This window comes from Microcebus murinus, chromosome 5 (genome assembly GCF_040939455.1).
Source record: "Microcebus murinus isolate Inina chromosome 5, M.murinus_Inina_mat1.0, whole genome shotgun sequence".
NCBI lineage: Eukaryota > Metazoa > Chordata > Mammalia > Primates > Cheirogaleidae > Microcebus > Microcebus murinus.
The window spans coordinates 45,813,069-45,838,177 of NC_134108.1; the positions used below are offsets into that span (position 1 = coordinate 45,813,069).

The 25,109-nt window shown below is 39.1% G+C and overlaps 1 long non-coding RNA gene across 2 annotated transcripts in view; it reads left to right on the forward strand.

The window, feature by feature from the left end:
• Nucleotides 1-24,564, forward strand: part of LOC142870887 (uncharacterized) — a 151,567-nt gene extending 127,003 nt beyond the window's left edge. Inside the window, exons 6-8 of one of the 2 annotated variants that reach the window (XR_012919213.1) lie at nucleotides 6,355-6,643; nucleotides 10,256-10,310; nucleotides 24,219-24,564. This is a non-coding gene — a long non-coding RNA (uncharacterized LOC142870887). Of the gene's footprint in view, nucleotides 1-6,354; nucleotides 6,644-10,255; nucleotides 10,311-15,221; nucleotides 15,429-24,218 lie in introns of those variants that run through there. The other variant, XR_012919212.1, reaches the window with a different exon arrangement.
• Nucleotides 24,565-25,109: the final 545 nt, after the last annotated feature.

The window sequence follows — 25,109 nt, forward strand, 5'->3', positions numbered from 1 at the left end:
GCAAACCAATTACTGATTATGAATAGAACTTCTCTGCTGACTGTTAAGTTAAGCATGTGGGAAATTGTTTTATAATTGCTAAAACACTGGTCTAGGTCCATGAAATGTCACTGAACAAACAAAAATTTTTGTTTTTGTGAAGTTAAACTTTTAAAAAATAAAACATGAAAAGCTAAGCATTGAAATTATTCTGTGGATTAGAAGGAGATAAATGCTACCTTAAACAAAACAAAACAAAACAAAACAGGTAGGTCCTAGCCTCCAAGCCAGTCCCCACAGCCCTGGCCTCAGTGGAACTCAGGGTCCAAACCCATTCTAGAGGACCCAGGTCTATATCCTCAATAATATACCCCAGACCCAATCTCTAGGACTGCCTCTGTGGACTCAGGCAGGCTCCAGGCCCACTCTGGCACCAGACTTATTGTGTGGACTCAGGCTGCAGGCCTGTCCCTGTGGACCTAAGCATCAGACCTATCCCAGTGCCAAGCCAGCCCTGTGGAATCAGGCTCAAGGCTCACCCAAGTGCCAGATCAGCTCTCAGGGATGCAGGCTCTAGGCTCACCCCATAGACTCAGGTTCCTAGCCTGTCCTCACAGTCCCAATCAAAAGGTTAACCACAGAGGATTTTGTACCAGGCTGGCCCCCATGTATGCAAGATCCAGTCCCAACCCTACAGAACCAGACCCCAGCTGCATCCTATAAACCCAGGTACCAGCTCCACCCACCTACTGAGCCAGGCACTAGGACAGCTTGCTTGAGGACTCTAGTAGCAAGACCTCCCACAGACCTTACCAGATGGCCTGCCCAGAATTTCTGGGCCAGCTGACTGGTAAGGGGCTTTACCTACAGAAGCCAGACCTGTAAAGGCTAGAATAGATGACTACTTCTTTAAATGCCCAGATACCAACACAAAGATCATGAATTATCAGACAGACATGACACTACCAAAGGAACAACTATAGCATTAGTAAGTGACCCTAAAGAAATGAAGATTTACAAACTGCTTGAAAAAGAATTTTAAAAAAAACCTTCTTAAAGTGGCTCAGTGTGTCTGGGAGGCCAAGGTGAGAGGATCCCTTAACATCAGGAGTTTGAGATAAGCCTGAGCAAGAATGAGACCCCATCTCTAAAAGAAAAAAAAAAAAAAAAAAACAAGAACAACTGAGAAATTCAACAAAGAGAATAAACCATAAAAAAGAACCAAACAGAAATTCTAGACTTAAAGAATACAATGACCAAACTGAAAAATTCTATAGAAAACTTCTACAGCAGACTCAATTAAGCAGGAGAAAGAATTAGTGAGCTCAAAGACAGGTTTTCTCTCTACCCAGAGAAACAAGAAGAAAAAAGAATGAAAAAGAGTGAAGAAAGTCTATTGGAATTATGGGACACCATCAAGCAAACCAATACATGCACCATAGAATTTGTTCCTTTATTTATTTTTATGTTCATGTTCATAGGTTTAATTTTTAGACTCTTACACTTTAGTTTACACAAACTAGAAATATTTGCTATTTTCTATCATTTTGGTTAAATCTGAGATTAAAGAGTTGGACCTGATAACATTTACAATAACATCACAGGGGAAAACTTCATTTTCAACAAAGTGTGAGTAAGAGAATGCCTAGACTTCTAGGCATGGGGAAGACAATATAAACATAGATGTAAACTAGAATGAATACATATTTATTGCCATATTCTTTCCTTCAATGAAGAAATATATTGATTTTTTTTATTTCAGGATATTATGAGGGTACAAATATTTTGGTTACATTTTATGTCCTTGCGTCACCCAAGGGAGGGTTAGAGGCATACCCTTCCCCTCTACAATGCTCACTGTGTCCTTTAGTTGTGAGTTTACTGCTTCCCTAAACCCCTAATCCTCAGAGAATATTACTACCATATGAGCACCATAGTGTTGATCAGTCAGTGCCAGTTTAATGGTGAATACATGTGGGGCCTATTCTTCCAATCTCTTGATACCTAACTTCATATGATGGGCTCAAGCTCTACTCAGGAAAATATAAGAGGTGCTAGGTCACTGTTGTTTCTTATAATTGAGTAATAGTCCATCATATACATATACCAAATTTTAATAATCCACTTGTGAATTGATGGGCACTTGGGTTGTTTCCACATCCTTACAATAGTGAATTGTGCTGCCATAAACATTAGGGTGCAGATGTCTTTATTATAGAATGTCTTTTGCTCTTTTGGGTAGATGCCTAATAGTGCTACTGCTGGATTGAATGGTATTTCTATTTTTAGCTATTTGAGGTATCTCCAAATTCTTTTTCACAGAGGTAGCACTAATTTGCAGTCTAAAAAGAGCAAAAAAGAGACAAAAAATTTATTTAAAGAAATAAGGACAGAAAACTGCCTAAATTTGGAGAAGAAAATGAACATTCAGGTCCAAAAAGTATAGCCCCCCCCAATAGATTAGCTATAGTAATCAAAACAGTATATTACTGGTATAAAAATTGTATGGAATAAAATATAGCCCAGAAATAAATCCAAGCATTAATATTATTAAAGTTGTATTTTTCTGGAATTATCTTTTCATAAATGTGAAAGTCTGATTTTTAAAAATTTTGTTAAAATAGAATTTAACCTGTTTAATATTAAGCTTTTAATCTTATTTTTGATATATATATATATATACATATATATATATATATGTAGGTAGTAGCTAATAAAATAAGAAAGCACAGGCTAATTTCTAAAAACAATAACAGAGTCTTCATAGTACAGGATGTTGGAAATTCTGGGAGTGAGAGGGGTTTAAAACAGGTCTAATTGGTAAAGTAACTAATTTGAGCAAAGACTTAGTGATGAGGGAGTTACGCAGGTGGCCACCTAGGGAAAAAGTGCTTTAGGCTTTCAGAACAACCAGTGCCAAGGGAAAAAGGGATTGTGACTGTATTCCAAGAACAGCAAGGAAATCAGTGTAGCTGCAATAGAGCTAACAATGAAGAGAGTCAGAAAGAAAAGATTACAGAGGTCAGATCATACATCTTTTATAGCCAACTGTGAGCACATCGGCTCAGTACACATTTACTCAGTAAAATGGAGAACAATTGAGGTTTATTTTATTTTATTTTAGCAGAGGAGAGATATAATCTGATTTGCATTTAAAAAAATACTTTTGAGTGCAGTATTGGAAATAAACTAAGGGTGGAAACAGGGACACCAAATAGGAGGCTGTGACAGATAATGTCCATGGTTGCTCTGCTCCATACTCTTTTGCTAAACTGTCCTCTATATCAAGGGGTTGGAAGCTTGCAAACTGCTATTCTGAGATGCTCTTGCATGCTGGTTTACAGACAGGATCTGCCAACAGAAAGCATGGTGAAATAATAAAAATTAAAGGAAGAGAGAAACCATTTTTTCTGCTTCTGGTGGGGCCTCCAGTTGTGCTGGCAGTAGGAAAAGTGGGTAATTAAGCATCTAGAGAATAGAAAAATCCATCATCTGATATGGAAATAAGTGCAAATGGAGCATGTTTGGGCCAGAAGGGGGTTGTGAGTCAGGAGAAGGCAGGAATATTTTTTAATTTTAGATGTGTTAAGTTTGAGATGACTAGTGGATATTCCAATGGGGATGTCAATAAGTAGTTGGATAGTCTGGATTTCAGGAATGAGGTCTAGGCTGCAGATAAAAATTTGGAAGTTAATGATATCATTTAAAGCCATGTGATCGAGTGAAGTCATTAGAGAATAGAGAAGGGAACACTGCTTGAATCCTGAGGCTCTGACATTCAAAGCTTAGGAAGAAGAGAAACTAGCAAAAGTTTGAGAAAGAGTGAACAATGAGGTGGGAGGAAGAAGATCAAAAAGAGGCAATGACCAACTTTGTCAAATCGGCAGATGGGTCAAATAACATGAGAATCAACATCTGGATTTAGCAATGGAGGTTATTGGTGATCTTGATGAAAGTCAGTTTTATAGAGTGTGAGGGTGAAAATATTGGCACCAGTTTATCAATTCACTAATTCTTTACAAAATATTTACTGAGCATCTGATTTGTGCCATGCACTGGGGATTTGAGGTGAATAAGAAAGACATTGCCTTTGCTCTCTTGGAATTGACAGAGTATTTTACTATAATAATAGGCTATGATTTCATGAAAGGATGAACTTCAAAAGAGACAGTTATTATGTGTGTGCACACACTTGAAGGAATAAAGAGACCGAGAAAGACATAGGCTAAAGAAAGGGCCATAAGATACACTAGAGAAGGCACTGCGTAAATGATCTAGGACTGGTTAAATGCTATTTCTCTTATAAGTTGAAGCATCTGGCATCTTTAAAAAGGGATTATTGATTCTCTCTTTGTTTTTATTTGGGTAAGTATTTGACCAGGTGCCATAATTTGATTGTAATCTGATTTTATCTCTGTAGTGCTTAGGTAGTTTAATTGCTGGTTTGATCAGACACCTAAAATATGAATTGTTAGAAAAATAGCATGTTGCATTCTTGTAGGCAGAATAGTTTCCATGGATTCTCTCTCCTGAGTACAAGTGGTTATTCATGACTCTCTAGGGACTAGGACTTACAAAACAGTATTTTGTTCATCTGAATATTGTTGGATAGAAATCATGTAAAATAATATCTGAAACTTAATATTTTCTTGGATAAGTATTGGCTTGAAGTCTTGTGCAAATTAAAACACTTGAAAATGAAACAGAATTTAAGTGATAGATACTCTAATGTGTTTCATTATAATCTTGTCCCTAAGTATTCGTCTCGTATAGTTCTCAATAGCAAAGTAAGTAGTTTCTAAAAGATAATAAAAAGTTAGTGGACTTTGAAGTTATTTCTATACAAATAAGAGAGACCTTTTATAAAGTACAGAGAAACTTTACTTTCAGAAATACATTTAATATGCATCAATATTTTGAGTTTTCTATTTGAAAATATGTAGTCCAATAAAGACACTATTAATAACCTACGAACGAATGCTCTTAGGTCATGATGAAGTCTCACTGCGTTAAAGCTCTTATATTTTGTTAATTCAGGTAATGAGGTTATCTTGAAAAGAACTCCCTTCATAAGTGTTGGTATAATCCATTTTGAACTTAGGCTACAACAAGTAGATGAATACAGTTTACTCCGACATTCAGGTGATCTGAAGCAAAATGATTTGTACCTCAAACATGATTGTTTCAAGAAGAGATTCCTTCACTGGAGATTTTCATCAGGAAATGGGTGAATAAGTGAGAAGCTATGGCACTGTCCTTAAAGAAAAAGCAATTAAGTATTTTAAAAACCATCTATAATAAAACTGATTAATTCCATCATCTGACATACCTAGAACATAATACAAGCTCCAAGTAGTAACAACACAAAAATTAATGGATAAAATCATAAAGCTCTGACGAACTTCACCGCCTGGTTTTGGCTCAGATGACCTGAAATAAGCAGAAACACGGCCCCACAGTCAAGGAGTTTGCCATGTTTTCTTAGCTTTCAGTAATTGAGACCATAGAATTAGTAAAATTAGCAACTGGAATTAAAACTGATTTTTTTTGTTTGTTTGTTTGTTTGCAGTTTTTAGTTCTATTAACTGTTCTATTGGGATATGTCTTTTTTTTTTCTTTTTTCTTGCCTCTATTCTTAAAATGAAGAAGAAAAGTTGTTTCCAGGAGTATCAGGCATTATTTGGGCTAATATCTGCCTCTACATGTAATTCCCATCTAGACAGTTAATTAGCTAATGAGACGTAACATTATTCCATTTGTCAAGGTTATATTTGTGAAGAAAAATCACGGAAATGCCCTTCCCCTTCAGCCTTTGCCTCAGTGTGGTTATTAATTCGTGCTTGGCAGGGTGCTCTGCAGTGTCAGGGCCCGTCTCAGGGTGGGGAAGTGTCTCTGTACTCATGCCCATTGGTGTTCGCTCAGCTGACAAGATGAATGTAAATCAGAATTTGAAAAGGACTTTTCATTATTTAAATGGCAGAGAATGATTTTCACTGGGTTGCATTTGACTGCCTAGAAAGCACAACATAGTCCTTTTGATAATAAACACTATGCGCACAGTTTCCAAATTTTATTTCTAATAATTACGGTGTTGCCACAAAGTGAGGTGGGGGAGGGACAGGGGAGGCTCATATGCACATTCTGGCACCTTCCTAGTTTCAACCAAAGCTGCTCTGCTTTGAGCTCTTTTAAGTAGTCATATGTTACATTTGAACAACACTATCGGTGGATTTGCTGCTTTACAAATTAATTGGACTCCTCAAGTGGAAAGTCTTACTGAATGAAGAACTGCATGATGAAGAGGAGAATCTGAATACAGATGTGGTAAATCTGCTCATTGTTCCCCCAAATCGATTCTCCCTTTCTTCCTTGTAGTAATGGAACCTTGGTCTACCAGCTTTCCCGTCGTTGCAGCTGGACAAGGGCCGTCCAACCAGAAGCTGTGTTTCCCATGGCTAGTCCCCTGAGCTGGTCCTGAGTCATATGACCGGTGAAGTGTGAGTGGAAGTGACGCATGCGCATTCTGTGTCCATTCTTAAGCCGGCTGTCCTCCACTCGCTCTTCTCCCAACCCCACCAGCCACCTAAGGCCCTGAGGTGGAAGCCGTGAGTTGGGGTTTCAGAGCCACTCCATCAGGCCTTAACTACTCTTTTTGAGCTATGACGTGAGTGAAAAAGAAAATTCCATGTTGTTGTACACCTGAATTTTGAGGGTTGTTTTGTTTTGTTTTGCTTTTTTTAATAACAGCTCAGTTTTTATCCAAAGTAATATAACAAAGACCAGTGCAAATAAAGTTGTGAGGTCAGTTTCATTAGAGAAGCTGACTTTACAAAGTTTAATCTTCAACGTAATTGAGTCTAATGTCATGCTTACTTAAAATATCGTATGTAGAGGTATATTACTCCAATCAGTGCTGTAGGCTAAAATAGAGATTCCGATAAGTATTGTCCTTGTTATATGGGACAGCACAGAAGTAGGGGGCAGGATTAAAAGCACAAACACATCTATACAAACAAACACAGGCAGAAATTAACAAGTGGATATAGCATTACCACATCCATGCCAGCAGTTACAGCATACTGAAGGGACAGCATGAAATCAAGAGCAATTTAGGCAAAGTGGCAGCTGGGAAAAATTTCCTTATTATCGCTTTTTACTTTTGCTGTAACTTTTCTATAAGCAGCTTCTGAGTCTTTACAAAATGCCAACTGTTGTCTTACTGACACCCTGGGGCTTCTCATGTTCTGCTGCTTTCCAGGCATCTTGCTGTGGCCTCTTACCCAAGGTTTCTCAACGCTTATGATAAACCTGCCCTCAGATTTCCTGCCATCACCTCAAACTGAACACATTAAAAGTCCAACTCTCTTTCTTCTCCTGGAGGTTGCTTGCCCTGTCTGTTGTCTGCCTGCCAATGTTACCTTTTTTTTCTGTCTCTCTGAGTTTTATTTTGACCCTTCTTCCTTCTTCATCTGTCTATCCAGTGTCAACACATTCTTCTTTTCTTCCTTTAAACTCATTTTTACTTTATTTTATTTTACTTTATTGTCTCCTGGGATAGAGTGCAGTGGCATCATTATAGCTCACTTCAACCCCAAACTCCTGGGCTCAAGTGATCCTCCTGCTTCAGCCTCCTGAGTAGCTGGGACTACAGGTGCATGATACCATGCCTGGCTAATTTTGTTATTTTTTTACTTGAGATGGCGTCTCACAATCTTGCTTAGGCTGGTCTCCTGAGCACAAATGAGCCTCCCACCTCAGCCTCCCATAGTGCTAGGATTACATGCATGAGCCACTATTCCCAGCCTAAATTCATGTGTAGATTTAACCATTGCTCTCTGTTCTCATGGCCACCCACTTGGTCGAGGACATAAGCATATCAGACCCTGGATAGAGCCCACCATCTTCAATTTGGTCTAACTGACTTGATTGTAAACAAATTCTATTTGTTCTTCCATGTTAAGATCAGAGAAATTACTCTAACAATTGCTTTTAGAATTTTACTTTCTTCTTTAAGTAGAAAGCACCTGTAATCCTAGTGCTTTAGGAGTCTGAGGCAGGAAGATCACTTGATGCCAGGAGTTTGCGACCAGCCTCAGCAACATAGTGAGACCCCCCAATCTCTATAAAAAATAAAAAAAAATAGCCAGGCATGGTGGCATGTGCCTGTAGTCCCAGCTACTCTGGAGATTGAGGCAGAAGGATCATTTGAGCCCATAAATTGGAAGCTGCACTGCCCCTTTAGCCTCAGCGACAGAGGAAGACCCTATCTCATAAAAATAAAAAAAATAGAAAAACCCATAATGCTTGGTTCCCATTTGCATTTTGCCCTAGAGTCCACATTGGCCTCCTTGGCAGACAGTCCATGATGTGATTCTAATGAAATATGGTCCTAGGTAGCAGTTAAGAACACAGGCTTTGGTATTCTGCAGACCTGGCTTTAAATTCTAGTTTCATGACATAAAAACTCTGTGTATGGCTATTTTAAGTCTCAATATATTATCTGTAAGATGGTGGTAATGCCCCCTTGATAAGGCTTTCAACACATGTAAAGCGGGATGACATCTGTAAGATGTGTAAAAATGTACATAGCCCATGGTTGGCACTCAATTCATGCACTTACTGTCACCTTCTCACCAGCACTCTCTCTGCTCTCACCCTCTGCACTAAATTCATTGCTTTCCTAGGGCAGCACTCCCTGTTCTTTCCTGGGCACTTCTAATGTCATTCATTCTTAATTCCCACTTAAAGTCCTACTTTCCTTACCTGGTCTTCCCTGAGTTCCCCTGATTTCTCTAGTGCTTGATATGTTTTCATGTATTGCCTTTACCTGCACATTGAACAAACACCTGGAGGGGCAGGGGTCCTCCTTGTACTTCTTTTCTGCTCCCTTCAGCACCTGCCATGTTTTGGTCACATATCATCTGCTCGACATCTATTCATAGAGTTATGAAAAAGATGGATTTGCAAATATTATAAAATAGCAAACTCTTCAAATTTACTGTTTTAAGAACAATTTTGGAACACCTGTCCTCAAGTAGCCTTGATGTTTCATGGCCTCGCTTTGCCCCTTCCTTACACTATTTCCCACATGACATGGCTAACCTGAGAGCAATTCCTCACGTGACGGTGAAACAGCTAAACCAGGAGAGGAGGTAGAGTGTTAAAGGGAGAAACGGTCAAAAGGGAGAAGAAATGATGTAAAATTGAGAGAAAAAATGCAGGTAAGGGAAAGGACATTAAGACTTACTGAGTAAATACCAGGGACTATGCTGAATCCTTGATATTAGCACCAATGACAATCATAAGCCTGAGAGAGAGGTATTATTATATCAACAAACCTTCTATAAATGAAATATGACACATGTATGAAAGGATGCAGTAAATGTAAAAGTTTTTATTGTGAAGGAACACTTGTGGAGCCACCATTGACCCAGACACACAGTGCTCTCAGGAGCCTTTGAGAATCTCTTGATCCCAGTTCAAGGCCTAAAGTTCTCTGGAGCATCCAGAACTCAGCAAATCTGTGGGAGAGCTGGGTAACTTCCAGGTCTCCTTGCCCAGGGGCTATGAGGTTCTAAGTTAGACTGCATGCCATCTACTGAATTGTATCCCCCCAAATTCATAAGTTGAAGCCCTAACCAGCAATGAGACTGTATTTGGAGTAAGGAGGGAATAAGCTTAAAAAAGGTCATAAACATGGGACATGAATCCAATAGGATTAGTGTCTTTACAAAAAGAGATTCCAAAGAGTTTGCTCTCTCTCTACATTCGTGAGGACACAGTAGGAAGACAGCAGCTTACAAACCAGGAAGAGGGCCCTCACCAGGAACCAGACTGTGCCAGAACATTGACCTTGGACTTTTCAGCCTCAGTAGCTATGCCAAATAAATTTCTGTTGTTGAAACGACCCAGTCCATGGTAATGAGGATGGTTTATCGGAGTCCCCAGTTTTGGTAGAGTCTGGGCTTTACTTTGCACTCTCTAAAGCTGCCAAAAGCTCAGCTCAGTTTTGCTGCAATTTCATTTTTTTCTAAATTAGTAGATGACTTCAGAGCAAAAGTAGCTTTGAGTTCTGGCCTTACTTCTCTGGGGTCTCATCTTCTAGATTTTCACCCAACTATTCGTCAGTATCTTGTTATTTCTTTGATCTTTTAAGAAGAAATTATTATTATTTTAAATATTTTATCCAGCTGTTTTGCTTTTTCTCTGTAAGAATGTGGGTCTGATTTAGTTGGGTTGTAATTATTATAAGGAAATTTGTCATTGCATTTTGCAGATGCAGAAATTGAAGTTCCAAGAGGAATATCCACCCAGAATTTGAATCCAATATGGTATTATTCTCAATTTTTTTCTCATTATGCTTTGTTATATAACCTGATACATGAAAATGGTGAAATTTGGCTATAAGGTTAATGTATTGAATAAAAATGATAGGAATTATTTTCTTATTTGCTTTCTTAGTTATTTTCCCTTTCCTCATTTTTTAGCCTTGGTTAACAACACTCCCTCTTCTTACAACATTAGCTAGTAAAGAGATAAAAGAAAGACGATTAATGAAGGTTGCTGACTCTATACACTGTGGATCAAAGAAAACTGTATTTTTTAAAAAATCATGCACCCAGGTGGTAAATTATGGAATTTATCCTCAAAGGAATACTTAACCAATGTGATCTCATTAATTCTCACAACACAATCTTGATGTCTCTATTTTATGATGGTTGCAATTTACCAGTAGGAAGTAAATAACTTGACTTGAATCTTGATTTTAAAAACTCTTCCTTTTGGATCCTCTGACTGTTATGCATTTATCTGGGCTGCCTTTCTGTATTGAAAACTTTGTAATTTATCTAGTATATTAGTTAGCTAGAGCTGCCATAACAAAATATCACTAGCTAGGTGGCTTAATGGACATAAATTTATTTTCTCACAATTCTGGAGGCTAGAAGACCAAGATCAAGGTTTGGCAATTGGGTTTTTTCTGAGACCTCTCTCCTTGGTTTGACAGTGGCCACTTTCTGACTGAGTCCTGATGTGGTCCTCCTTCTGTCTGTGTTGTCTGTGTCCTAATCTTTTCTTTGTCCTTTTTCTTTTTAATTTTTTTTTATTTTAGCATATTATGGGGGTATAAGTGTTAAGGTTACTTATATAGCCCATGTCCCCCTTCCCCCTTGAGTAAGAGCTTCAAGTAACGTTGCACATCTTACTCGTTGTGGTTGTATATACCCCTCCCACCCTCCCGACACCCGATAAATGTTACTCCTATATGTCCACTTAGGTGTTGATCCGTTAATACTGATTTGCTGGCGAATACATGTGCTGCTGGTTTTTCCATTCTTGAGATACTTCACTTAGTAGAATGGGTTCCAGCTGTATCCAGGAATATACAAGAGGTGCTATATCACCATTGTTTCTTAAAGCTGAGTAGTATTCCATGGTATACACATACCACATTTTATTAATCCACTCATGAATTGATGGGCACTTGGGTTGTTTCCACAGCTTTGCAATTGTGAATTGTGTTGCTATAAACATTCGAGTGCAGGTATCTTTTTCATAAAGTGACTTTTGTTCTTTTGGGTAGATGCCCAGTAGTGGAATTGCTGGATCAAATGGTACATCTACTCGTATCGCTTTGAGGTATCTCCATATTGCTTTCCACAGAGGTTGAACTAGTTCGCAGTCCCATCAGCAGTGTAGAAGTGTTCCTCTCTCTCCGCATCCATACCAGCATTTGTTGTTTGGGACTTTTTTTTTTTTATTTCGGCATATTATGGGGGTACAGATTTTAAGGTTTCAATAAATTCCCATTTCCCCCCCTCCCCCCAAAAGTCTGAGTCTCCATCATGACCATCCCCCAGATAGTGCACATCTCACTCATTATGTATGTATATACCCGCCACCCTCCCCCCTCCCACCTGCCCAATACCCTATTACTGTAGTACCTATGTGTCCACTTAGGTGCTACTCAGTTAATACTAGTTTGCTGGAGAATATATCTGGTGCTTGTTTTTCCATTCTTGGGATACTTCACTTAGTAGTATGGGTTCCAGCTCTAACCAGGAAAATATAAGATGTGCTATATCACATTGTTTCTTAGAGCTGAATAGTACTCCATGGTATACATATACCAAATTTTATTAATCCATTCTTGGATTGATGGGCACTTGGGCTGTTTCCACAGCCTTGCAATTATGAATTGTGCTGCTATAAACATTCGAGTGCAGGTGTCTTTTTTGTAGAGTGTCATTGGATCATTTGGGTAGATGCCCAGCAATGGGATTGCTGGATCAAATGGTAGATTCACTTGGATCGCTTTAAGGTATCTCCATATTGCTTTCCACAGAGGTTGAACTAGTTTGCAGTCCCACCAGCAGTGTAGGAGTGTTCCTCTCTCTCCGCAACCACGCCAGCATTTATTGTTTGGAGATTTTTTGATAAAGGCCATTCTCACTGGGGTTAAGTGATATCTCATTGTGGTTTTGATTTGCATTTCCCTGATGATTAGAGATGTTGAGCATTTTTTCATATTTTGGTGGCCATTCTTCTGTCTTCTTTAGAAAAGTTTCTGTTCAAGTCCTTTGCCCACTTTTTAATGGGGTTATTTGATTTTTTCTTCCTGATTTTCGTGAGTTCTAAGTATATTCTAGTTATCAGTCCCTTATCGGATGCATAGTATGCAAAAATTTTCTCCCATTCTGTAGGTTGTCTGTTTACTTTCATGACTATTTCTTTGGCTGTGCAGAAGCTTTGTAGTTGGATCATGTCCCATTTACTTATTTTTGTTGCTGCTGTGATTGCCTTTGGGGACTTCTTCATAAACTCTTTGCCCAGGCCGATGTCTAGGAGAGTGTTTCCAACTTTTTCCTCTAGAGTTCTAATAGTTTCATACCTTAGGTTTAAGTCTGTTATCCAGCGTGAGTTGGTTTTGTGAGAGGTGAAAGGTGTGGGTCCTGTTTTAGCCTTCTACAGGTGGCTATCCAGTTTTCCCAGCACCATTTATTGAAGAGGGATTCTTTTCCCCAGCGTATGTTTTTGTCTGCTTTGTCAAAGATTAGATGGCTATATGATGATGGTTTTATATCAGGATTCTCACATCTGTTCCACTGGTCAATATTCCTATTTTTGTGCCAATACTGTATTGATTTAATTACTACAGCTTTGTAGTATAGTTTGATATCTGGCATATTAATGCCTCCCATTTTGTTTTTGTTGCCTAGAATTGCTCTTGATATTCGGGGTCTTCTTTGGTTCCATACGAAGTGTAAAATTATTTTTTCTATATCTGTGAAGAATGCTGATGGGATTTTAATAGGTATTGCATTGAATCTGTAGATCAGTTTGGGTAGTATAGACATTTTGATGATATTGAGTCTGCCGATCCACGAGCATGGTGTGGATTTCCATCTGTTTACATTCTCTGCTATTTCCTTCCTCAGTGTTTCATAGTTCTCCCTGTAGAGGTCTTTTACGTCCTTAGTTAAGTATATTCCTAGGTACTTTAATTTCTTTGTTGCTATTGTGAAGGGAATTGAGTCTTTGATTTGGTTCTCAATTAGATCGTTGTTGGCGTATATGAATGCCTCTGATTTCTGTGTAGTGATTTTGTATCCTGAGACTTTACTAAATTCATTGATCAGTTCCAGGAGTTTCTTGGTTGAATCTTTGGGGTTTTCTAGGTACAATATCATATCATCAGCAAACAGTGAAAGTTTGATCTCTTCTGCCCCTATTTGGATACCTTTGATTCCATTTTCCTGTCTGATTGCTGTAGCCAAGACTTCCAGCACTATGTTGAACAGAAGTGGGGATAGTGGGCAGCCTTGTCTGGTTCCAGTTCTAAGTGGGAATGCTTTCAATTTTTCCCCATTCAGTATGATGTTGGCTATGGGTCTGTCATATATGGCTTGTATCATTTTTAGGTATGTCCCTTCTATGCCTATTTTCTTAAGTGTTCGTATCATGAAAGGGTGTTGAATTTTGTCAAAAGCTTTTTCTGCATCTATTGAAAGAATCATGTGGTCTTTGTTTTTGCTTCTGTTTATGTGGTGAATTGCATTTATAGATTTACGTATGTTGAACCATCCCTGCATCCCTGGGATGAAGCCCACTTGGTCGTGGTGGATTATTTTTTTGATAAGTGTCTGGATTCGGTTAGCTAAGATTTTGTTGAAAATTTTTGCATCTATATTCATTAGGGATATTGGTCTGTAGTTTTCTTTTTTTGTTGCATCCTTTCCTGGTTTTGGTATCAGAGTAATATTCACTTCATAAAAGGTGTCGGGGAGGTTTACGTTCTTCTCGATGTTGTGGAATAGTTTCTGTAAGATAGGTACTAGTTCTTCTTTGTAAGTGTGGTAAAATTCAGGTGTGAAGCCATCTGGACCGGGACTTTTCTTTTTAGGGAGATTTTTAATTGCTGTTTCTATTTCAGCTGTTGAGATTGGTCTGTTCAGGGAATCTATTTCTTCCTGGTTGAGCCTAGGGAGGCTGTGTGTTTCTAGAAATTTGTCCATTTCCTCCACATTTTCCAGTTTGTGTGCATAAAGATTTTTGTAGTATTCATAAATTGTATCTTGTATCTCTTTGGGATCAGTTGTGATATCTCCTTTTTTATTCCTGATGGAGCTTATTAGAGATTTCTCTTTTCTGCTTTTCGTTAGCTTAGCCAATGGTGTGTCAATTTTGTTTATTTTTTCAAAGAACCAACTTTTTGTTTTATTAATCTCCTGCATAGCTTCCCTGTTTTCAATTTCGTTTAGTTCTGATTTGATCTTGTTGATTTCACTTCTTCTGCTGGGTTTGGGGTTGGTCTGTTCTTCTTTTTCCAGCTCTTTGAGTCGTTTCATTAGATTGTCTATTTGTGATCTTCTTGTCTTTTGGTTATAGGCATTTATGGAGATAAACTTTCCTCTCAGAACTGCTTTAGCTGTGTTCTTTGGGGACTTTTTGATAAAGCCCATTCTCACTGGAGTTAAGTGATATCTCATTGTGGTTTTAATTTGCATTTCCCTGATGATTAGAGATGTTGAACATTTTTTCATATGTTTGTTAGCCATTATTCTGTCTTCTTTTGAGAAGTTTCTGTTCATGTCCTTTGCCCATTTTTTGATAGTGTTGTTTGATTTTTTTCTTGCTGATTTTCCTGAGTTCTAAATAGATTCTAGTTATCAGCCCTTTATCAGATATGTAGCTTGCAAAAATTTTCTCCCATTCTGTGGGTTGTCTGTTTGCTCTCTTGACAGTTTCTTTGGCTGTGCAGAAGCTTTTTAATTTGAATTTTACTACACCTACAAAGAAGAACTGGTGCCTATCTTGCAGAAATTATTCCACAACATCAAGAAGGATGGATACCTCCCCAACACATTTTATGAAGCGAACATAACCCTGATACCCAAACCAGGAAAGGATGCAACAAAAAAAGAAAGCTACAGACCAATATCCCTTATGAATATAGATGCAAAAATTCTCAACAAAATCCTAGCCAATCGAATCCGGGTGTTTGTCAAGAAAATAATTCATCACAACCAAGTGGGCTTCATCCCAGTGATGCAGGGATGGTTTAACATACACAAATCTATAAATGTAATTCACGATATAAACAGAGGCAAAAACAAAGACCATATGGTCCTCTCAATAGGCGCAGAGAAAGCATTTGACAAATTTCAACACCCTTTTATGATGAGAAAGCTCAACAAAATAGGTATAGATGGGGCTTACCTAAAAATAATACAAGCCATATATGACAAACCCACAGCCAATATCATACTGAATGGGGAAAAATTGAAAACATTCCCACTTAGAACTGGAACAAGACAAGGTTGCCCACTATCTCCACTTCTGTTCAACATAGTGCTAGAAGTCCTCGCTACAGCAGTCAGACAAGAGAGCAGAATTAAGGGCGTCCAAATGGGAGCAGAAGAGATCAAACTCTCACTCTTCACTGATGACATGATATTATACCTAGAAAACCCCAAGGATTCAACCAAGAGACTCCTTGATCTGATAAATGAATTTGGTAAAGTCTCAGGATACAAAATCAATACACAGAAATCAGAGGCATTTATTCATATATGCCAACAACAGTACAAGTGAGAACCAAATCAAAGACTCAATTCCCTTTATAGCAACAAAGAAAATAAAGTACCTTGGAATATGTTTAACTAAGGAGGTAAAAGACCTCTACAGGGAGAACTATGAAACAGTGAAGAAGGAAATAGCAGAGGACGTAAACAGATGGAAGAATATACCATGCTCATGGGTCAGCAGAATCAACATTGTTAAAATGTCTATACTACCCAAAGTGACCTACAGAGTCAATGCAATCTCTATCAAAATACCATCATCATTTTTCACAGATATAGAAAAAATAATTTTATGCTTTGTATGGAAGCAGAGAAGACCCCCCATAGCAAAATCAATCCTAGGCAATAAAAACAAAATAAGAGGTATCAATTTATCAGACTTCAAACTATACTACAAGGCTATATAGCCATTAAAACAGCTTGTGACTGGCACAAGAACAGGGACATTGACCAGTGGAACAGAACATAGAACGCAGATATAAAACCATCCTCATACAGCCAACTCATCTTTGACAAAGCAGACAAAAACATACACTGGGGAAAAGAATCCTTATTCAATAAATGGTGCTGGGAAAACTGGATAGCCACATATAGAAGACAAGACCCACACCTTTCACATCTCACAAAAATCAACTCACGCTGGGTAACAGACTTGAACCTTAGGTGTGAAACTATTAGAATTCTAGAGGAAAATGTTGGAAATACTCCTCTAGACATTGGCCTAGGCAAAGAATTTATGAAGAAGACTCCAAAGGCAATCACAACAGCTACAAAAATAAACAAATGTCCTTTTTTTTTTTTTTTTTTGAGACGGAGCCTTGCTATGTCACCTGGGCTACAGTGCTGTGGCATCAGCCTAGCTCACAGCAACCTCAAACTCCTGGGCTCAAGCAATCCTCCTCCCTTAGCCTCCCAAGTAGCTGGGACTACAGGTGTGCCACCACACCTGGCTAATTTTTCTATGTTTAGTAGAGACAGGATCTCACTCTTGCTCAGGCTGGTCTTGAGCTTCTAAGCTCAAATTCTTCCTGCCTCAGCCTCCTAGAGTGCTTGCTAGTGTCTTCTTTTTTTTTTTTTTTTTTTTTTTTTGAGACAGAGTCTCGCTTTGTTGCACAGGCTAGAGTGAGTGCCGTGGCGTCAGCCTAGCTCACAGCAACCTCAAACTCCTGGGCTCAAGCAATCCTGCTGCCTCAGCCTCCCGAGTAGCTGGGACTACAGGCATGTGCCACCATGCCCGGCTAATGTTTTCTATATATATTAGTTGTCCAATTAATTTCTTTCTATTTATAGTAGAGACGGGGTCTCGCTCTTGCTCAGGCTGGTTTCGAACTCCTGACCTCGAGCAATCCGCCCGCCTCGGCCTCCCAGAGTGCTAGGATTACAGGCTTGAGCCACCGCGCCCGGCCTAGTGTCTTCTTTTTATAAGCACCAGTCATACTGGATTATTGCCCACCCTAATGACCTCATTTTAATTTAGTTACCCCTTTCAAGACCCCACCTCCAAATACAATCAGATTCTCAGGCACTGGGGGTCAGGGCTTAAACATGAATTTTTTGAGGGGGCACAATTCAACCCAAAACATTTAGTTAAGACATTCAAAAGTAAAACTTTGTGTGAGCACTTTATAAGACTTAAGGTAAAGGGATGGTAAAAGGATGGTGTTCAAGAAATGTTTCGAAGGTGTTAAGGTGGTAGTTAAAGGGTGGGGGTAGAAATTGCTCCTGGTCTGGTACAAAATGAAGTATAGAAATGGAGGCAACTCACTCATACAACCAGGCCAACACCACAACATTATCTTTTGATAATAGAGATAATTGCGATAGGACTATTCTACTTCATTTCTTACATGGACAATTATTCTAATTGTATGTTATCACTTTACAGTAATAAATAAGTGGCTAAATTGCAAATTGTGTTATATGCTTGTGTGTACTATGCTTTGAAACTGAAGGATTAGATCCTTTAATATTATTTCTCATAACTATATTAAGGAGAATAGGCACTCAATCAAAGATGGATGGAGTTTACCCAAGACCAGACAGTTTTTCACATTCCTAAAAAGGGTCAATGAAAATATTTTTCTCATAGCTTAGAAGTCATACATTCTTTTGTTCAAAGCTTGCTTACATGCTTGGTATCTACACAGCAGACACTATGCGTACTGCAATTGGACTTTTATCCCTGACCCCTCTGAACTTTTGACAGGAAAGTTCACATATACAAAGCATGCAGAAGCAGGAAGCTCAAATTTCGTTTTTGCCCCATCCTGGCAATTGCAGACGAAATATTTCATTAGGAAAGCTGAGAAGATCACAATGGTGCAACATGTTAATTTCATCATGCTTATGCAGCAAGAAAAAATGACTGCTAGTCTAGGTGAGGGCAACTCTAACAAAGTCATCTGAGAGTTAATACAAGGAGAAAAAAAAATTAGGATAGCATGAAACATATCCACCAAGCATTCTCTATAGCCGGAGTCCAAGAGAGTTATACGCACTTCAGAACTGGAGGGAAGATGAATTGTGCCAGAGCAAGGCCTGGCGGTTCGAAGGGAAGAAAGAGCAGATGCTGGTGTTTCACAGCGGCATGGCCATTTTCCCTGGCAATCGCTCCTTCCGTTTCTGCGGTCGGTCAGAGATGTTACAGCTTCTTGGGGATGTCTGTGTTGCTACAGGACATTTCAGAGTTCAGATAAAGAACCTTCCAATGACTACCTAAAGAACCATGTCCAGGGAAGACTACTTCATGTTAAAACAAGGCTTTGGAAATTTTTTGGCCACTTTCATTTGGCTTCTTGCAAGTCAACACAGGAAAGGTGTGGCTCCAGGGGTGTGTAGTGTCGGGAGGAGCAGGTGAAACTCTAAGGTAGACATGGGCCAGCCAGCAGGGATTTTAGTAACATTCATTTAAATAACCAATCACCTGCGAAAAGAGAATGATTATAGGGGAGATTACAGGGGAGAATTAGAAATTTACATAAAGACTTTAAAGGAATTTGATGTTTGAGGTGGGGATAGAATAAAAGTATTGTCCCCTAACATTGAGGCAATGTGGGAACTGAGAAAGATGGTTAGCTCTGCGTTCCCAGGGCCAGCTGCCCACCTCCCATGTGTAGAAGGACTCTTAGCCTTGTTGGGCTTTTATGAGACTCATCTTAAGGAAGTAAATAGTCTTTGGTACTTTTTTGTGCTGAAAAAGAGTTAAAGTTTTTATCTTTCTGCTTTTTAACAGCTCATCTGTTCAGCTAAATTTTTATTAATTAGTGATCTTTATGCTTGTTAATTTAGTGGTTATAATATTGTCTATTTTTTTCTTATCCTCTTCCTCCTTTCTCATAGTCAAACCAAGAATTAACATTATCCTGGTATTTATGGGAAATATATAATTGGCCATTTAAGGGTGTATCAGGCAGCTAGGGTCTCTTATATATTTGATTAATTTTAGATAAATAGATAAATTGAAGAAGAGAAAACTTCCTTTTTTGAAACTCTACATTTTAATTAGATGCTACAATCATTTTCTTAAGTTGATTTTTTTGGGGGTGCAGAAAGAAAATGAAAGCCGACAAATAAGTCAGCCCCTTTAACTTGACAACTTGGATTATATTTTAACAATATAAAAGTTTTCTCATATTTGAATGATGACCTGATGTTGAGCTATTTTAAACAAGTAGAATTCTTGACTTCTGAATCTATTTTAAAAAGGTTGATTTTAATGGCTTTTTAAAATTGTCTAAAGTGGGTGCTTTCCAACTACAGTCCATGGGCACAATTTGGTGTATGGATTGTTTGTGTGCAGTCCAAGGATTAAAATTAGCTTTTATATTTTAAAGTGTTGTACGAAAAACAAAACTATTTGCTATAGAGACTGTATGTGGCCCACAAAACCTAAAATATTTACTATTCTGGCTTTTTATAAGAAAAGATTGCTGCTTCCTGACCTAAGGGATTGATTACACAATGCATTTTCTTTTAATTCCTATTAATGCTTTTTCTTCTCCCTGCTCCTGTCCAAGTCTTTTCCAGGTCTCATTGCTGTTTGATTGTCCAGCGCCTCCATGAAGTATGGCTTGTGTTGACAAATAAACAAACACAATATGTTATTACCTGTAAAAAAAACCCCTGTGGCTTTTCATGATTGTCTCATGATTTATTATAGCAGCATTTCAAATTCCATCTCTAACCTTTATGCTAACAAGAATTAACCTACCTCGATCTTGAATAGAACCTTGTTCTCTGGAGCCATAATTAAAGCATAATGTTATTCAAGAATAATTCTCATTAGTGGGTAGTAAAAAAAAGCAAAGCAGGAGTACTGAAGTTTGGAATGTTGGAAGCTTGAGGACTCTCAAAACACATACACACACACTGAGAAGAAATCCTTTCATAGTGAGAAAGGAGACGTGACAGAAGTTCAGGAATCAACCAGTGAGAAAAGCCTTTTGTTTTTAAAATGGAGATAAAGAAGGGTAATCCAGTGAGTTGGGAAATTGGAATCTACTGCTTGTCTTGCTTTTTCCTTAAGTGGACATGGACTTGTGAAAAACACAATTCTCTACGTGCAAGAAAACAGAAAACCAATTCTCAATTTCTCTCTTGTGCCTCTCTCTCTCTCTCTCTCTCTCTCTCTCTCTCTCTCTCTCTCTCTCTCTCTCTCTCTCTGTCTCTGAGACCAGTGGTGATTTAGCCCTTACAGTCCGGAACATGGACTCCTGCTGACATTCTGGCCTCAGATACCTGACCTTTGTTATTACCTTTTCATGCAGGAAAATTCCTTTCATTAACTGAAGAAAGGCAAACAGCCCAGTGCAAAGCAAAAGCAGTAACTAAAAACAGTATGATCTAGAGCAAGCCCACCTTGAAACAAATTTAAAAAAAATAAGTCTGATTAATATTGTAACTGTTGTCAGATTCCTGCATATCTATGAGGGGTTTTCTCTTAAGGTTTTCTGAGAATTTTCTTGTTTATTTTCAAAACTAAAATAAAATAAAACTAAAAACAATTTTATGTATGTATACTATTAAGGAATAGATTTTATTCGTGAATTGGTTACAGCTCAGTTCATTTGCAATGCTGCTAACTGCCCAGTTATGTTTCATTTTGACATCAGACTTAATGCAGAAAATTAAGAAACAAAGAATTCGAGTAACAGTTTTTACATAGACAGGCAGGGTTGGGGCAGGTCCCTGAACAATTCTCTTAGGACTTTGTGGGAATGTACAGTCAACCACAAAGCAATTCCTGGAATATTTACTCTTGTCCAGCTCTGGAGGATTCTTGGTTGTCACATGGCCTTGGAGAAATGCATGGCCATGTTTCCTCACTAAGGGGCCCCTTCCCCTCTGCTGACCTTGGCTCGAGGTGACACCCACTTCCTGTCTGCCAGCTAACAACATCCTTGATCCTTCTTTTAACAAAGCAAATCTCAGGGAATGGATAAGTAGCGAAAGGAAGTCAGGAAGAAAGGGGGAGATTGTAACAAAATGAAAATATAAAGCAATTTTGGTAACTTCAGGAAGAAATACCATGAAAGCTGCAGATTCTGATCTATCCCATTTACTACCAGATAAACTTTTAAACAGGAATGTATATTGCTACAGAATGTGTGATTATGAAATCAGGCATTCTTTCTCTCTAATATATACTGCCACATCACAGCTGGCAAAGCACTAGACCTAGAGTCAGAGATCTGGATCTGAGCCATTTAGTAGTTGTTAAAATGGTATTCCATATGTCTGGATAGTGTTGGATGTGTAGGATAGTGCCTTCTCTCTCTGCTTCAAGTTCACCCTTCTTTAGCCTCTCTTAAACTTGTCACTACATCTTCTAGAGCCTTTCCACAGGGTTTGGTGGGAAATTGAGAGTCTGGAAATCGGGATTGAGGGGAGGAGAAGCTACATCACCCATAACTTGTCCTGGAATCACACGCATGAGCACATGTGCACACACACCTTCTGGCAGTGCCTCCAGCATTACTGGCTCACGACTATGTTTAGAATAATACCTGTGGCATAGAGATGCTCCATAGATGTTAGCTATTATTATTGTTTTGTGAATAAAAATGTTCCAGCATCAGATTAATTTAGGAAGGCTGCAACCTTTCCTATGAGATTTGCAATAAAAGTGCTAAAGAAAGCTGGGTGTGGTGGCTCATGCCTATACTATCAGCACTTCGAAAGGCCAACGCAGAAGGATCACTTGAGGCCAGGAATTCGAGACCAGCCTGAACAACATAGGGAGACCCTCAACTCTACAAAAAAGTAAGAAAAAATAGCGGGGCATGGTGGCATCCTAGACACTTCAGAGTCTGAGGCAGGAGCACAGTGTGAGCCTAGGAGTTTGCGGTGACAGTGAGCTATGATGATGCCACTGCACTCCAGCCTGGGCAATGAAACAAGATCCTGTCTCTAAAAAAAAAAAAACAAAAAACAAAAAACAAAAACCCATTTAACTTCAGTTAGTCTAACATACTCTAAACCTATTTGACCACCAAACTGTTTCCCTACAAACACACCAAATATCAACATGTAGAAGTGATGTCTACAGGTGATATTTTAGAAAATGATGACCTAGTGGGACATCTGGAGTTCTCAGACAGAACTGGGTGTGATCTTGGAATTGCCTCTTTATTTGTGTGACCTAGGTAGGCTTCTAAGGTTCAGTGAACCCCCTTGTGTTTTCTCTGTACCACTGTTAGCGGCCGTGGCAGACATACCTGAAGGAGACCACACTGATCTGTGCCCTTGTATGATCCCCTCCCCTTGAGCATGACTTGTTTCTAACCAATGGAACGTGGCAAAGGTGATGAGATGCCACCCTGTGATTGAATCATGTTATGTTGTACAGACTCCCATGATTATGTTTTGTTATATGAGACCCCATCTTAGCGAGAGAGACAGAGACAGAGAGACAGAGACAGAGAGACAGAGAGAGACAGAGAGAGACTGACCCTGCTGCTGACCTTGGAGAAGCAAGCTGCTCTGATGGGAATGGTGTGAAGGGCACTGCATGGCAGGGCACTGTGGGCAGCTCACAAGACTTGAAGCCTTCGATGGTACAGCAACACGGATACAAATGGATTCTGTCAACAGCAAAATGAGCTTTGAAGAAGACCCCAAGATTCAGAAAGGAACACAGCCCATCTTACACCACGATTGCAGCTTTGTGAGATCAGCAGCAGAGGCCCCAGCTAAGCCATACCCAAACTCCAGACCCACAGAAACTGTGATATAGTAAATTTATGTTGTTTGGGGCTGCCAGATTTGTGGTAATTTGCTATTGTTGTGTTAGAAAAATGCTGCCTACACAAAATCCATTCACTCTCTTTTTTCATTACTAACAAAACCCTAAATTTCATTCAGAATGTCAGGCTGCCCAGAAAAATACTTTGTTTTCTTGAATTTCTTTAGTGAACAGAAAACAAGGTGGCCCATTTCTAACCAAAGAGCTCTGAGTGGAAATCCATTGGGATTCTCTAAGGCTTCCTTTCCCGAGAAAGGAGAAAGGTGCACTGGTCTTCTCCTTTTCCTCATTTATTTGCTATGAATATAGACCTGATGTGGGGAGCATCAGCAGCTGTGTTGGGACGAAGAGACTCATAGAGATGCCTGTCATCTTAAGCCACCAAACTGACACCCATCTCCACCTTCCTCCATATACCTTGTAATGTGAGAAAAATAATCCCCTATTTGTTTAAGCTCCTGTTTGTTGGGTTTCCTGTTATGGGCAGCTGAACACATTCTTTAGCTGTTTACATATGCAATTGTTGTAAAAACTGAATGAGAATATATTGACGAAGCCTCTAGCACGATGCCCTCTCGTGTGCTGCGTGCACGTGCTTTTGCCCTCTTGCCTCCCTGAGCCTTCACAGCCCCCTCTCTCTTTCTCTTTCTTGTCCCAGCTCCATTTCTTCCTTAATTCCTTCATGCAATAAATATTTCCTGAGCACATGCTAATTCCTTCCTGTGTTAGGTACTGAGGAATAAATGTGAATAGAGCTTGCATGTCTTCATCTTAATGTTTCAGTCCTTTCTCATTAGAATGAGAAGAATTTAGTGATTAATTGGCTGAATACATTTTAGTGTGATTGAGTTCTGTTATGATCTCAATATATGTATGAATTTAATGATTCTTTGTCCAATTTGTTTTTTTCCCAGATAAAGGAATTCTAGGCATTAGCAAGCAGGTGATGAGGATTATTTGTGTGGGGATTGGAGGTTACATGTGAAAGGAGGTGGCTGACCATGGATGAAGGAAGCTATGTCCCTATTGCCAATGACTTCTAGAGCCTGGCACATGTTTTCTGACAGCACCTTCCTACCCCCACCTACATAGCCTGTGGTCACTCTCTCTTCACCGTTGCATGTACTCCAACTCTTCCTGTTTCCTCGTCTCTCAGGCCTCAACGTCCTCAGGCCTGAGAATTTCATGTTCTTTATCCTATAATACCATTGTTGTACCAAGGCCCTCTTCTCCGGGAACACCACTCTCATGGTCCCCATGTTATTTCTACCTCTCATAATAAAGACTCGAATGAAAAAGTGTAGCAATAAAATTCATTATCTTTATTAAGAAGACATTTCTAGCCAGTTGTGGTGTTTCATACCTGTAATCCTAGCACTCTAGGATGCTGAGGCAGGAGGATCACTTGAGGTTGGGAGTTTGAGACCAGCCTGAGCAAGAGTGGACCCTCTGCTCTACTAAAATTAGACAACAATTAGCCAGGCATAGTGTCGCATACCTGTAGTCCCAGCTATGTGGGAAGCTGAGGCAGGTGGATCACTTGAGCCCAGGAGTTTGAGGTTGCTGTGAGCTAGGCTGATGCCATGGTACTCTAATCTGGGCAACAGAGTGAGACTCTGTCCCAAATAAAATAAATAAATAAATAAAAATAGAAAAATTAGTCTGGCATCTTGGCTTGAGCCTATAGTCCCAGCTACTCAGGAGGCTGAGGTAGGAGGATTGCTAGAGCCCAGGAGTTTAAGGTTGAAGTGAGCTATGATGACCCCATTGCACTCTACCCCAGGGCAACAGTGTGAGATTCTGTC